The 14390-nt window shown below is 45.7% G+C and overlaps 1 pseudogene; it reads right to left on the bottom strand.

Moving 5' to 3' along the window:
• Nucleotides 1-10654: 10654 nt before the first annotated feature.
• Nucleotides 10655-12083, bottom strand: LOC137318169 (probable G-protein coupled receptor 139; annotated as a pseudogene).
• Nucleotides 12084-14390: the final 2307 nt, after the last annotated feature.

A 14390-nucleotide genomic window follows, 5' to 3' on the forward strand; every position in this document is an offset into this window, starting at 1 on the left:
CATTTCGATAAACATAATTTAATAGGACAAAATCAGCATTGTCTTTATGAAGGGGAAGTCATGTCTGATAAATTCACTCGAGTTCTTTGAGGACATAACGTACAGGGTGGATAAAGGGGAACCAGTGGACGTGGTGTATTTAGACTTCCAGAAGGCATTCGACAAGGTGCCACATCAAAGTTTATTGCTCAAGATAAAGAATCACTGGATTGGGGGTAATATTCTGGCATGGGTGGAGGATTGGTTATCTAACAGGAAGCAGAGGGTTGGGATAAATGGTTCATTCTCGGACTGGCAACCAGTAGCCAGTGGTGTTCCGCAGGGGTCGGTGCTGGGTCCCCAACTCATTACAATCTATATTCACGATATGGAGGAGGGGTCCGGGTTTAACATATCAAAGTTTGCAGATGATACAAAAATGGGAGGAAAAATAGAGAGTGAGGAGGACATAAAAACCTACAAGGGGATATGGACAGGCTGGGTGAGTGTGCGGAGATTTGGCAGATGCAATAAAATATTGGAAAATGTGAGGTTATGCACTTTGGCAGGAAAGATCAGAGAGCAAGTTATTATCTTAATGGCGAGAAACTGGAAAGTACTGCAGTACAAAGGAATCTGGGGGTCCTATTGCAAGAAGATCAAAAAGTTCGTATGCAGGTGCAGCAGGTGATCAAGAAGGCCAACGGAATGTTGGCTTTTATTGCTCGGGGGATAGAATATAAAAACAGGGAGGTATTGCTGCAGTTATATGAGGTATTGGTGAGCCCGCACCTGGAATACTGCATACAGTTTTGGTGTCCATTCTTAAGAAAAGACATACTTGCTCTCGAGGCAGTACAAAGAAGGTTCACTCGGCTAATCCCGGGGATGAGGGAGTGGACATATGAGGAGAGGTTGAGTAGTTTGGGACTCTACTCATTGGAGTTCAGAAGAATGAGAGGCGATCTTATTGAAACAAATAAGATTGTGAAGGTGCTTGATCGGGTCGATGCGGTAAGGATGTTCCCAAGGATGGGTGAAACTAGAACTAGGGGGCATTATCTTAGAATAAGGGGCTGCTCTTTCAAAACTGAGATGAGGAGTAACTTCTTCACTCAGAGGGTAGTAGGTCTGTGGAATTTGCTGCCCCAGGAAGCTGTGGAAGCTCCATCATGAAATAAATTTAAAACAGAAATCGACAGTTTCCTCGAATTAAAGGGAATTCGGGGTTACAGGGAGCGGACAGGAAATTGGACATGAAGCTGAGTTCGGATCGGTCAAGGCCCTTTGGGTGGCGGAGCGGGCCCAGCGGCTGATTGGCTGGGTCTTGCTCCTACTTCTTGTGTTCTTTAGATTTGAGGTTAGGATCAGATCAGCCATGATTTTATTGAATGGCGGAGCTGGCTGGAGGGGCCGATTGGCCTACTCCTGCTCCTATTCCTTTTGTTCTTATGTTCTTATGTAATTTGAATTTGAACCTGTTGTTCATTTAATTTATTCCTTATACTCCGTGCATTTGTATATAGAACTCTTAGTTGGGCCACACACCCTAGCCTGACATTAGCTTTGGGACTGGGTCAGTCGCTTTACGCCTTCAAGTTTTCACTTCATCTGTCGTGTCTCAAGTTCACTTTCTTTCTGCTGCTCTACGCTTTTCCCTTTCACTTGTTCTTGAACAACTGTTCGTACGATTTGTATTGTAAATTTCCCCTGTGTCTTCCCATCTCTTGCTGCTCTCAACTTTACTCCCTTCTGTCTCCCCGCTCAGCTTCCCATCCCCCTGCCACTCGAGTTTAAACCTTCCCAAATAGCAATAGCAAACACCCATGAGAGAACATTCGTCCCGGTCCTGCTCGGGTGAAACCCGTCCCGCTTGTACAGGTCCCACCTTCACCAAAATCGGTCCCAATGTCTAAGGGATCTAAATCCCTCCCTCCAACACCATCCCTGCAGCCACGCATTCATCCGGTCTGTTCTCATGTTCCGATACTCACTAGCACGTGGCACTGGTAGTAATCCTGAGATCACGACCTTTGAAGTCCTGCTTTGTAATTTATCTCCGAACTCCTTAAATTCACCTTGCAGGACCTCATCCCTTTGTTTTTGACCCATGTCGTTGGTACCGATATGGACCACGACTACTGTCTATTAACCCTCCCACTCCAGAATGTCCTGGAGCTGCTCCGCAACATCCTTGACCCTCGCACCAGGGAGGCAACATACCATCCTGGAGTCACGTTTGCGGCCACAGAGACACCTATCTGTTCCCCTTACAATTGAATCCCAGATCATATTGCCCTGCCACTCTTCTTCCTCCCCTCCTGTACAGCAGAGCCACCCCTGGTGCCACGAACTTGGCTCTTGCTGCTTTCCCCTGATAAAGCATCTCCCCCAACAGTCTCCAAAGCGTTCTATCTGTTTGAGAGGGAGATGGCACCAGGGGACTCCTGCTCTACCTGCCTAGTCCTTTTACTCTGTCTGGCGGTCAGCCATTTCCTTTCTGTCTGTGTAATCTTTACCTGCGGTCTGACCACCTCACTGAACGTACGATACACGATAGTCTCAGCACCACGGATGCTCCACAGCGAATTCACCCGCAGCTCCAGTTCCGAAATGCGGTTGGCCAGTTGCTGCAGCTGGACACACTTCCTGCACACATGGTCGCCAGGGACACTGTTAATGTCCATGATTTCCCACATAGTGCAGCTAGGAGCACATCACGGGTGCGAGCTACGCTGCCATGATTGCCTTCGATATCCCCAGCGTTCACCTTTCGGTCTCTCCTACCTCAATTGTAACCTTGTACAGTAGTTTTCTCTTCTTGTTGGTGAAATAAATGCTGAGCCAGTTTATTGGGGAAGAAAGTGAGAGACTCCTCTCCCCTATAAACTTGGAGCACAGGTTCATTTAAATAAAGTGAGCGACTCCTCCCCCCTATAAACTAGAAGTACAGGTTCATTTAAATAAAGTGAGAGACTCCTCTCCCCTATAAACTTGGAGCACAGGTTCATTTAAATAAAGTGAGAGACTCCTCTCCCCTTTAAACTTGGAGCACAGGTTCATTTAAATAAAGTGAGAGACTCCCCTCCCCTATAAACTAGGCATACAGGTTCATTTAAATAAAGTGAGAGACTCCCCTCCCCTATAAACTAGAAATACAGGTTCAATTAAATAAAGTGAGAGACTCCCCTCCCCGAAAAACTTGGAGTACAGGTTCATTTAAATAAAGTGAGAGACTCCAGTCCCCGATAAACTTGGAGTACAGGTTCATTTAAATAAAGTGAGAGACTCCAGTCCCCGATAAACTTGGAGCACAGATTCATTTAAATAAAGTGAGAGACTCCCCTCCCCTATGAACTAGGAATACAGGTTCATTTAAATAAAGTGAGAGACTCCCCTCCCCTATAAACTAGGAGTACAGGTTAATTTAAATAAAGTGAGAGACTCCCCTCCCCTATAAGCTCGGAATACAGGTTCAATTAAATAAAGTGAGGGACTCCCTTCCCCGATAAACTAGGAATACAGGTTCATTTAAATAAAGTGAGAGACTCCCCTCTCCTGTAAACTAGGAGTGCAGGTTCATTTAAATAAAGTGAGAGACTCCTCTCCCCTTTAAACTTGGAGCACAGGTTCATTTAAATAAAGTGAGATACTCCCCTCCCCTATAAACTAGGAATACAGGTTCATTTAAATAAAGTGAGAGACTCCCCTCCCCTATAAACTAGAAATACAGGTTCAATTAAATAAAGTGAGAGACTCCCCTCCCCGAAAAACTTGGAGTACAGGTTCATTTAAATAAAGTGAGAGACTCCAGTCCCCGATAAACTTGGAGTACAGGTTCATTTAAATAAAGTGAGAGACTCCAGTCCCCGATAAACTTGGAGCACAGATTCATTTAAATAAAGTGAGAGACTCCCCTCCCCTATGAACTAGGAATACAGGTTCATTTAAATAAAGTGAGAGACTCCCCTCCCCTATAAACTAGGAGTACAGGTTAATTTAAATAAAGTGAGAGACTCCCCTCCCCTATAAGCTCGGAATACAGGTTCAATTAAATAAAGTGAGGGACTCCCTTCCCCGATAAACTAGGAATACAGGTTCATTTAATAAAGTGAGAGACTCCCATCCCCTGTAAACTAGGAGTACGGGGACATTTCAAACTTATAACGGGGAAGAATAAACTCCCCTTGTTACATAAAATCCTGTGGGACGGATTTTACAACAGCTGTTAGAGCTGTTTCACAATATAACTCATCCCAAGTTATTATACAGATCAGTATAATGCACAGTCGATAAACTACAGGGAATCGCCGCTTTGTCATTTCAATTCAGGGAAAAAATGCCCCATTCTCGTAAAATCCGACGGGATCAGGAGCAGCAGAAATGAGACCCGTCTCCCCAAAACATGATGTGGAGATGCCGGTGATGGACTGGGGTTAACAATTGTAAACAATTTTACAATTTTACAATTTTCCACACCGCCTGAGGAAGGGGAAAGCCCCCGAAAGCTTGTGGGATTAAAAATAAAATCGTTGGACTGTAACTTGGTGTTGTAAAATTGTCCCCAAAACATGACAGGGATGGTCACTGATCGCCAGGAGGGTAATTCTGATCAGGGAATGTGACCGGACTGAGGAACATTGAAAGGCTTCACATAGTCAGCACTTTATTGATTAAATACATTTACTGACAGTCCCTGAATATATGAGGAGTGGGAAAGACTGAGATTCATTGTCGGTGAGATGAAAATCTGTTCATTAAATTCCTGAAGTTTTTTTAACGTGTTCTGTAATAACAGAGAGAGAAATTGTATCTGACCCGTGGTTTCATTCAGTTTGTTTCTCACTCTGTCTGTTTGTGTTTAGACTGGCGAAGAATGAACTGGGAGATTCAGGAGTGAAACTACTGCCTGGTGCTCTGAGGAACCCGCACTGTAAAATACAGAAACTGGGGTAAGTATCAGACTGTGTGAGATTGTGTTCATAATAACTGGATGTCTAACACTGGATATAATGAGTATCAGTAATAGTATTATAAATAAACACTGGAGATTTACCCTTGATTCCTGTTATTTCTCTCTCTCTGACCCCAGTCTAAGGGAAAACGGTCTCACAGATTGTTCTGGGGAAGATCTCGTCTCCGATCTCTGCACAAACTGGTCACTGACGGGTCTGTCCCTCGGGTTAAACTCCTTCACAGACTGATCTGTCCCCGCTCTTCGCCGCCTCATACTGACCTGTAGGAGTCTGGAGCGGATCCGGTGAGTGCTTGTGTTAATGTTTAATGTAATACATAAAAATAGATGGGATTCATTCAATATCATGGGTGATATTTGTCTGTAATTATTATTGAAATATTAAGCCCAGTCTCCCTGTTATTTACACTGTTGTTCAATCTGTTTATTTCCTGTTTAATCTTTAATCTGTTTCAGGCTGGAAAAGAATCGGTTCAGATCAAACGGAAAGAATCAGCTGAAGTCGCTGCAGGACACAAGACGCGGACTGAGAGTGCACTTGTGATCGTTTCAATTTGTGAACATTTTTGGTTTCATTTTATGTTCACATTTTGCCGATTTTCTGTCCCTCCCCTTTAAACGGCCGCGGTCCAGGTTTAAACCCGAACGGCCGTTTAACGGTTTCGAACCCGAGCTGAACGTACAGACAAGAAGGGCCTCGAGTGGGGCTCATCCTGGGCTGCAGTGCGACACTGGGTAAATGCACAGACGGTAAGCGCTCAGGCTGGTGCTCAGTCTGGCTGCAGTTGGACACTGACAATTGGACTCAGTTTTCCTGGTTGTGTCTCCCAGTGACGATTCGGTCACTGTAACAAATGTCCTTGTGTTAAGTGCGTGTCTCTACCAGTGCGGAGTCGGACTCTGTACCTGGTGACCCCTTGTACAGTGTGTGTTTCTCCCAGTTGGGAGACGGACTCTGTCACAATTACCGTGTTTCTCTCTTCAAGTGAGGAGTCAATCTTAGTGAGGAGCGTCTATGAGTGTGTCTATCCTAGTGAGGAGTCAGTCTCTGTATATAGAGAAATAGTGTGTGTTTATCCTCGTGAAGAGTCGGACTCTGTAACAATACCCCTGTGTATAGTGTATGTGTATCCTACTGATGAGTCAGTCTCTCTATGTAGTGTATAGTGTGTGTTTATCCTCGTGAAGATTCGGAATCTGTAACAAGTGCCCCTGTGTATAGTGTGTGTCTATCCTAGTGAGGAGTCAGTCTCTGTGTATAGTGTATAGTGTCTGTTTATCCTCGTGAAGAGTCGGACTCTGTAACAAGTGCCCATGTGTATAGTGTGTGTCTATCCTAGTGAGGAGTCAGTCTCTGTATATAGTGTATAGTGTGTCTATCCTCGTGAGGAGTCAGTCTCTGTATCTAACATATAATGTGTCTCTATCCCAGTGAAGAGTCAGTCTCTGTATATAGTGTATTGTGTGTCTCCATCCGAGTGAGCAGTCGGACTCTGTAACAAGTGTCCATTCAACCCTCACATCTCTGCGTTCTTCTAATTCTGGTCTCTTGTGCATCCCCGATTTTAAACGCTCCGCCATTGACCGCCGTGCCTTCAGCTGCCGAGGCCCGAAGCTCTGTAATTCTCTCCCTGAACCTTTCCATCTCTCCACCTTTCTCTCCTCCTTTTAAGACGTTCCTTAAAAGCTCCATCTTTGACCAAGCTTTTGCCGATGCATAGAGCCGGCGGGGACTCGATGAGCTGAATGGATTCCTTCCGTGTTGTAACTTTCTCTGACAATATGATTTGGTCACCTGTCCTAATATCCCCTTGTGTGTCTCAGTGTCAAATTATGATTGTTAATCGCTCCTGTGAAGCACTTTGGGACGTTTTCCTACTTTAAAGGGTTTCAATAAATACACGTTGTTAATAAACACTGTGCTGTGTTAATAAAACTTTCCCGCTTACTTCAGCTCGGACATGATCTTGTCGTTATTTTCAATGAACTGGTATTATTGTTTCAAAATATTGAATAAAGGTTCCTTGAAGCTGCATCCCACCTCCTCTAAACAGCATTGCTGAAACAACCGCTCTGCCTATTGAAGTGCGTGAGTGTTGCTCGAGAGGCTGGATATCAATTTGAACAAAATGTTGAGACTGTGAGCGAAAGAGCTCAACTGGGACTCAACAAAATGGCCGCCATGCACCTGCTGCAAAATGGCCGACATGCATCTGACACAAAATGGCCGCCATGCAACTGAAGCAAATCATGGAATGAAACAGCACTGAAGGAGGCTTTTCAGCCCATCGTGCCTGTGGCAGCTCTTTGAAAGCGCAATCTAATTAGTCCAACCCCCCCCCCCCCAACACTCTTTCCCAATAGAACTTCATAGAATTTTAAAAAGTATTTATCCGATTCCCATTTGAAAGTTATTATTGAATCTGCTTCCTCCACTCTTTGAGGCAGCGCATTCCAGATCAGAACTCGATGAATGAAACATTGTCGCCTTCAAACCAATTATTTTCAATCTATATCCTTTGGTTAACGACCCTCCTGCCAGTGGAAACAGTTGCTCCGTATTTACTCTCCCAGAACCGCTCAGATGGCCACCCTGTTCCCTTGAGGTTGCCCCATCTTCCCGAAACACGAGCATTGCCACAGAGAGGGGAGGATGTGGACTGGGACCCCGCAGTTACCCTCAGGTGAGTAGTTTGTTGACTGCAGACTGGAGCTCCTTTCCTGAGCCTTTGATCTGTTAGGATGTCTCTCTCTCTCCCTCTGGGTTTCTGCCCACTGTTAGGTTAAACTGGGCTAATACTGCCCAGGACAGGCCTGGTTTGTCCAGGAACACCAGGGGGCTGTTTGTTGGGACTTGTGACATTCCTGGTGGCGATTTTGCTGATTTGAAATCTTTAACTCTAAGACGTTGTTGGGAATATTACTGCAGTTTGAAAATATCAATTACTGATCCCACTCACAGGCCCCACACAGGGCTGGGCAAAGGACAGGCCCCAATGACACAGATCATTTCTATCCACAGCTCAAATCAAACCCCACAGACAGGGCTGGAAGGAGCAAGTGTGAAATGGGGCTCACTGCTTCCCAATCCCCTCCCCCCTCGCCTGCTCCAACCCCCACTCCATGTATTACCAGTCTAGGCATATCCCCAACCTTCCCCTCCCTCCCCTGCTCCAAACCCCGCTGATTGTATTCCCAGTCTGGGTATATCCCGACCCCCCCCTCCCTCCCCTGCTCCAACCCCCGCTCTGTGTATTCCCATTCTGGGACCACCCATTCCCTCGATCCCCAGAAAGTACTGAATTTTCCCTATAAACTGGGGATTAACCTGCTGATTCATTTGGGCACTTTTTAAAATCACTTCCATGATTCAATTTTTCAACTCAGACGTTCTGGAAGTGTGTGAGAGAGGGACGTTTTTCTGGAGGATGCGAACTGGGCAGGCTGACTACACACTGGAGATATCGACAGCCTGTATCTCTCCCTCTGCGTTTAACCCGGTCACCTCCATCGGTGTGTCTTTTTTCTCCCCCTGTTTCCCTCTCTGAGTCTACTTCTTCTCTCTTTCTCTCCCTTTCCGTTAATGTACATCTCTCAGCCTCTCCTTTTTTTTCTCTCTGCCTGTGTGCCCCTCTGTTTCTCCCTCTCTATCAAAACACAAATTCTGGGGAGTCCCACCCCTCTCACTCTCACTGCCCTGTACCCGCTTCGCCCAAGATTGGTGCTGAGCGTACATTAAACATTACAGTGAATATTCCACTTCTGATATTTAACCCAGTCACCTCCATCTGTGTGTCTCTCTCTCTGACCCACTCTTTCTCTCTGTTCCTATCTGTGCTCCTCGCCCTCTTTCTTTCCCTCTCCTCACCTGTTCCGATTTAAATCCTGAGCTCTATCCCTCTTTCGTTTTCATTCACTTCCTCTCTCTCTCTGCCCCTATCTCTCTGTTCTTCTTTCTCACCCCCTCTCTCTGGCTGCAGAGATAGTGGATGCTTTGGTTTTGATCTTTCAAAATTCCCTGGATTCCAGAACAGTCCCACTGTATTGGAAGGTCGCAATTGTAACCCCGCAATTGAAGAAAGGAGGGAGAGAGTAAACAGTGAACTGCAGGCCAGTTGCCTGACATCAGTGGTCGGGAAAATGCTGGACTCCATTATTAAGGACGTTATCGGCGCACTTCGGAAGTCGTAATATGATTAGGCGGATTCAACATGAGTCAACATCGAACATCATCGTGTTCCGACTTGTACAAACATGGTGGAGAACTTCGCGCGTGTTGCACCCCAACTATTCAAGTATTTCGGCCCGATTATGCAATAGATTCCCAGCAATCATTTAAATCTGTTACTGAGGCTAAGAAATTGTGAAAGAATAGATTTTGTCATCGACCTGAAATGTTGATTCTGTCTCTCTCTGCACGGATGCTGCGTATTTCCAGCACATCAATCAATATCTGCGGTGCCCATCAATCACAGCGTGCGTAAAGATCGGGCGGACACAGCGCTGGCTGTATTCCATGTGTAACCGGGTATACTGAATAGAACAGTGGAAGCAGTCAGAGACATCTCCTCTGATGATCCTACACATCCTACAGTGTGAACGGTGGATTTGACCAGTCCCAGGGGCAGCCTCTCCTCGACATCTTTCAATCTGCAACCAATACACTGCAGGTTAATTTGGAAACAGTTTCATCCGAGACACACACTGGCGGACGGCCAAACTGCTAGTTAATTCGCTCAATTCTTCATCTGATGTCTTTGCACAGAGCAACGCTTGAAACCCCGGTCTGCAGTGTAACCGGTTGAAGCTCCGAATACTCAGCCTTGCTTAGTGGATGCCGAAACTACACCAGTTGATAAAAGGGAAGGGATATTACATGTTACTGTCTGTGCACCACACACATAGCAGATTGTTCCATTCCAATATATGAGAGTATTGATTGCAGATTGATGCATGAAATGTCCTGATTATTAATGTTATTAAACATTCTTGGTTCTTACATTATTTTACCAGTTTTACCGGGTCGCTGATTCAGATTAATAACAATCAAATACATTCAGTAACAACAGGTAAAGACTTTATTTTTAATTTTGCTGGGCAGGTTTCAACTATTTCTCAATAAACAAGATGACAGAATAAAGCGGGTCAAACAAAGACACAACTGTGAACATTCAAAATGGGCGGAACATCGCAGCACTGCGAACGATACAGCGGCTCCGCTCCTTATTCCCTGGAGAAGGGATGAAGCGGCCGGTGCAGCTGACGTCAGTCCAAGCACCGTGTTCATCAAACCTCCGAGAAAATGTAAATTCACCAGGAGTTCGAAACGATCGAATCTTTACTTAAAACTGGTGGATCTTCCTGTCAAATACAGGGTAGAATTGAATTCCATTCCCCGCACAGTGATATTAAACTCCATGATCAAATATTCTATTCCACTATTAAATTTCACTTCATCACGGACAAAATTCATACTTAAGAGGGAATGTCCTTATTTGGCAGGAGTCACTCGGCCAATGAACTGTAGGAACTGTAGAAACCCGCGCTCAATGTTGACGCTGAATGCTTCAAATGGCATGAAATATAATCGCCTACCTGTGAGTTTTTACAAGAACCATCTTTATGCATCTGTGAGGAGAGAGATCCCCAGTCCAAGATAGGCTTGGCGCTAGAACTGAATTCCAATGTCCAAAGCTAGGTCTAGTTCGTAGTTCGTGTTCTAACCAATCTTAGAATCAGTGTCCAGGGAGATTTCAGCAGCTTCTTCAGTTCTTCTCTGAATTTCCTCTGGGTAGCTGCATAAATACACGTGTTTGGACAGGAACTCAAATGCTTCAGCATAGCTCCGGCTTCGGTGGCGATGTATCCTGGGTTTGTGCGGTCGCCTCGTTAATAAATGGGGTTTGTCAGTCTGTTAGTTAAAAAAGTCACGAGAGCTGTCAGCCACAACAGCACAAAACTGCCTGACACAGCGAAGAGTAAAATGATGGATTTCCTTCGGTTCTCCATCTCTGGATCACATTGATTCTCACTGCTGTGACCCCGGAGTCCCCTGCGGGCTCGACTGGTCAAGACAATCCGTCTAATGGTCAAGGAATTTAACAAGGCGATTAAAGTAAAAGGAAGCCAAATTAACGAGATCATGTGAAACCAGACGTACGCTGTACCTGGAGGGGAGGAAAAAAAAAGCCTCACTTGACCGGCAGCCCCACTGCACTTTGTTAATTATTTGGTGAGGCTCAAATGTAAACGGAAGGGGGATGTGCTTTAAAACTATGAGAACAGAGACCGTTGTTAGAACCGCGGCCGCAGTTCTCTCGGTGCAATACTTGGTTTTAAACTTCTGGCAGCAGAGAGCGACAAAACGGTCAAATGTGAAGGAGACGGTGAACCAAACAGACAAATCGAGGGCGACAACAGTCATGTAGAGAATGAAACTACACACGGGAGTGAGGGAGAGGAATGAAAGTGGGAAGTGATAACTGAAAATATGATACACTATTATATTGATGATCATGACCAGTAGATCTCCTGTTGCCATGGCCACCATATAGACCGAGATACACTTGGAAAGGCCGCAGTTTTCTCGGGAGAGAATCACAATTGGCATCAAGTTCGCTGTAAGAAAGGAAGTGGAGAGAAATAATATTCCACTGTTTGAAATATATGTGGAGATACCTGTTGAGACCATTTTACTCCATTCAGTGTGATTATCAACACGGAGCAGTGTGAGAACAGGATTAATATTCGAGTCACTACCTGGGAAACCTACCCACACATTAAGATGAGCTGCTGCAGCGCTCACTCTGCACGGGGTGACGAAATAGTCCGTAAATCCACTGAAACGCTTGTGTTGGAGCTTCAGAACATTGTAACATCAGTGAAATGATCAGATTAAGCGGAACGCCGAAATAGCGGAACCCTGGTTCACGAGTATGTTCAGGTAATTACCGACTGTGTATTGCTGACATCCGGGAAACACGTTACCTTATCCAACATGCGGTAAGAACAGTGAAACAGTTAACATGGATTAACAAGGAACAGATTACAATTGCTCACCTGGGACACCGACGGCAACGAGAATCGGGTAGTAAATCTGTTTTATGAGCAGAATAGTTGGTTGCCCCATTTTAGGTGAGAATAGATAAATTCTCGAGGATCTGAAACGACTCTGACGAGTGCATGGATGAGGCAATGGAATGGATTCCTACTTTTATACACACACCAATCGTCCAGGGAGTCAATCATGTTGCACCATAACTAGCATTTGTTACAGTCATTTAACAAATAGACTCAGGGAAGATGTTTTTTTTTGCTGATACATCAAATTCAGAGAAAAAGTTGAAATGGTAATTGGATTTTTTAAAAACATCACACAATAAAAACATTTTTTATAAATGGAAAGTGGAATCTCCCAGTAACGGTCCTGACTCTATTTCTACAGGACTGGTGGAGGCAGCTACCCTTGAAGTGATCGCCCTGATTCTGCCTTTGATTCACTCCTCGTCCCCGAAATCTGCCAGCACAGCCGCAGAACCTAATCCTGAAAACCTGCAGTATTAGACCTGGCCGCACTCCTCCGGTACTAGTAGCAGCCTAAACATACACTAGAGATAACCATGGTTCTCCAGTACTGATGGTGTCCCTACACTTACAATCGATGTGACCGTGCTCCTCTGGTACAAGTGGCAGTCTACACATAGACTCGAGGTGACCGTGCTCCTCTGGTACTAGTGGTAGTCCACACTAACACTGGAGGTGACCGTCGTTCATTGGTACCCGTGGACGTCTACACTTAAACTATAGTTGACCGTGCTCCTCTGTTACTAGTGGTAGCCCACACTTACACTCGATGTGAACATTCTCCTCTGGTACTAGTGGTAGACCAATCTTACACTGGAGGTGACCGTGCTCCTCTGTTACCAGTGGTAGTCCACACTTACACTGGAGGTGACCATACTCCTCTGGTACTAGTGGTAGTCCATTCTTACACTGGAGGTGACCGTGCTCCTCAGGTACGAGTGGTAGTCTACACTTACACTGGAGGTGACCGTGCTCCTTTGGTACTAGTGGACATCTACACTTGCACTGGAGCTGACGGTGCTCCTCTGGTACGAGTAGTAGTCCATTCTTACACTGGAGGTGACAGTGCTCCTCTGGTACTAGTGGTAGTCTACACTTACACTGGAGGTGACCGTGCTCCTCTGGTACAAGTGGTGGTCTACAATTACACTGGAGGTGACCGTGCTCCTCTGGTACGAGTAGTAGTCCATTCTTACACTGGAGGTGACCGTGCTCCTCTGGTACTAGTGGTAGTCTACACTTACACTGGAGGTGACCGTGCTCCTCAGGTACTATTGGTAGTCTACACTTACACTGGAGGTGACCGTGCTCCTCAGGTACTAGTGGTAGTCTACACTTACACTGGAGGTGACCGTGCTCCTCAGGTACTAGTGGTAGTCTACACTTACACTGGAGGTGACCGTGCTCCTCTGGTACTAGTGGTAGTTTGCACTTACACTGGAGGTGACTGTGCTCCTCTGGTACTAGTGATAGTCTACACTTACACTGGAGGTGACTGTGCTCCTCCGGTACTAGTGGTAGTCTACACTTACACTTCAGGTGACCGTTTTCCTCCGGTACTAGTGGTAGTCTACACTTACACTGGAGGTGACCGTGCTCTTCCAGTAGTTGAGGAACACTACAGTTATGCCAGAGGTGACCGTGTTCCTCTGGTACGAGTGGTACAACTACACTTACAGAGTAGTGAGAGTTCACCGGTTCTCGTGTCCTTGCACATTACACTATCACAAGAGGTGACCACGATTATCCTGTGATCGTGATATTCCTACACTTGCACTAGGAGTCACTAAGCTTCTTTTCTGCTAGTGGTGCCCCTAAACATACACTGGAGTTAAACATTCTCCTCCGGTACTAATGGTACACTACACTTACTCAAGGGATTATCGTGTTCCTCGCATATTAATTGTAAGTCGACACTTACACCAATGGTGACCCTGGTCGTCCGGTACCAGTAATACCCCTACATTATTCTCCAGTACTTGTGGTACCCCTAGAATTACACCAGAGATGACAGTTATCCTCTACCAGTGGTCCCCGTATATTACAGTGGAGGTGACGGTTCTCCTCCGCTACTAATGGTAGCCCTACAGTTACACTAGAGGTGACGGGTCTCCTCCGGTACTGGTGGTACCCTGCAGATACACTGGAGATGAAGATCCTTCTCCGGTACAAGTGGAAACCTACACTTACACCAGAGGTGGCAGTGCTCCTTCTGCACGAGTGGTGTCGTACACTGACACTAGAGGTGACCGTGCTCCTCTGATACTAGGTATTTCCTTACACTTAACCGAGATATGACCGTGCAACTCCAACACAGGTGTTATCCCTACAGTTACACCAATGGTGACAGTGC

Source organism: Heptranchias perlo, unplaced genomic scaffold, assembly GCF_035084215.1.
Source record: "Heptranchias perlo isolate sHepPer1 unplaced genomic scaffold, sHepPer1.hap1 HAP1_SCAFFOLD_66, whole genome shotgun sequence".
Classification (NCBI taxonomy): Eukaryota; Metazoa; Chordata; class Chondrichthyes; order Hexanchiformes; family Hexanchidae; genus Heptranchias; species Heptranchias perlo.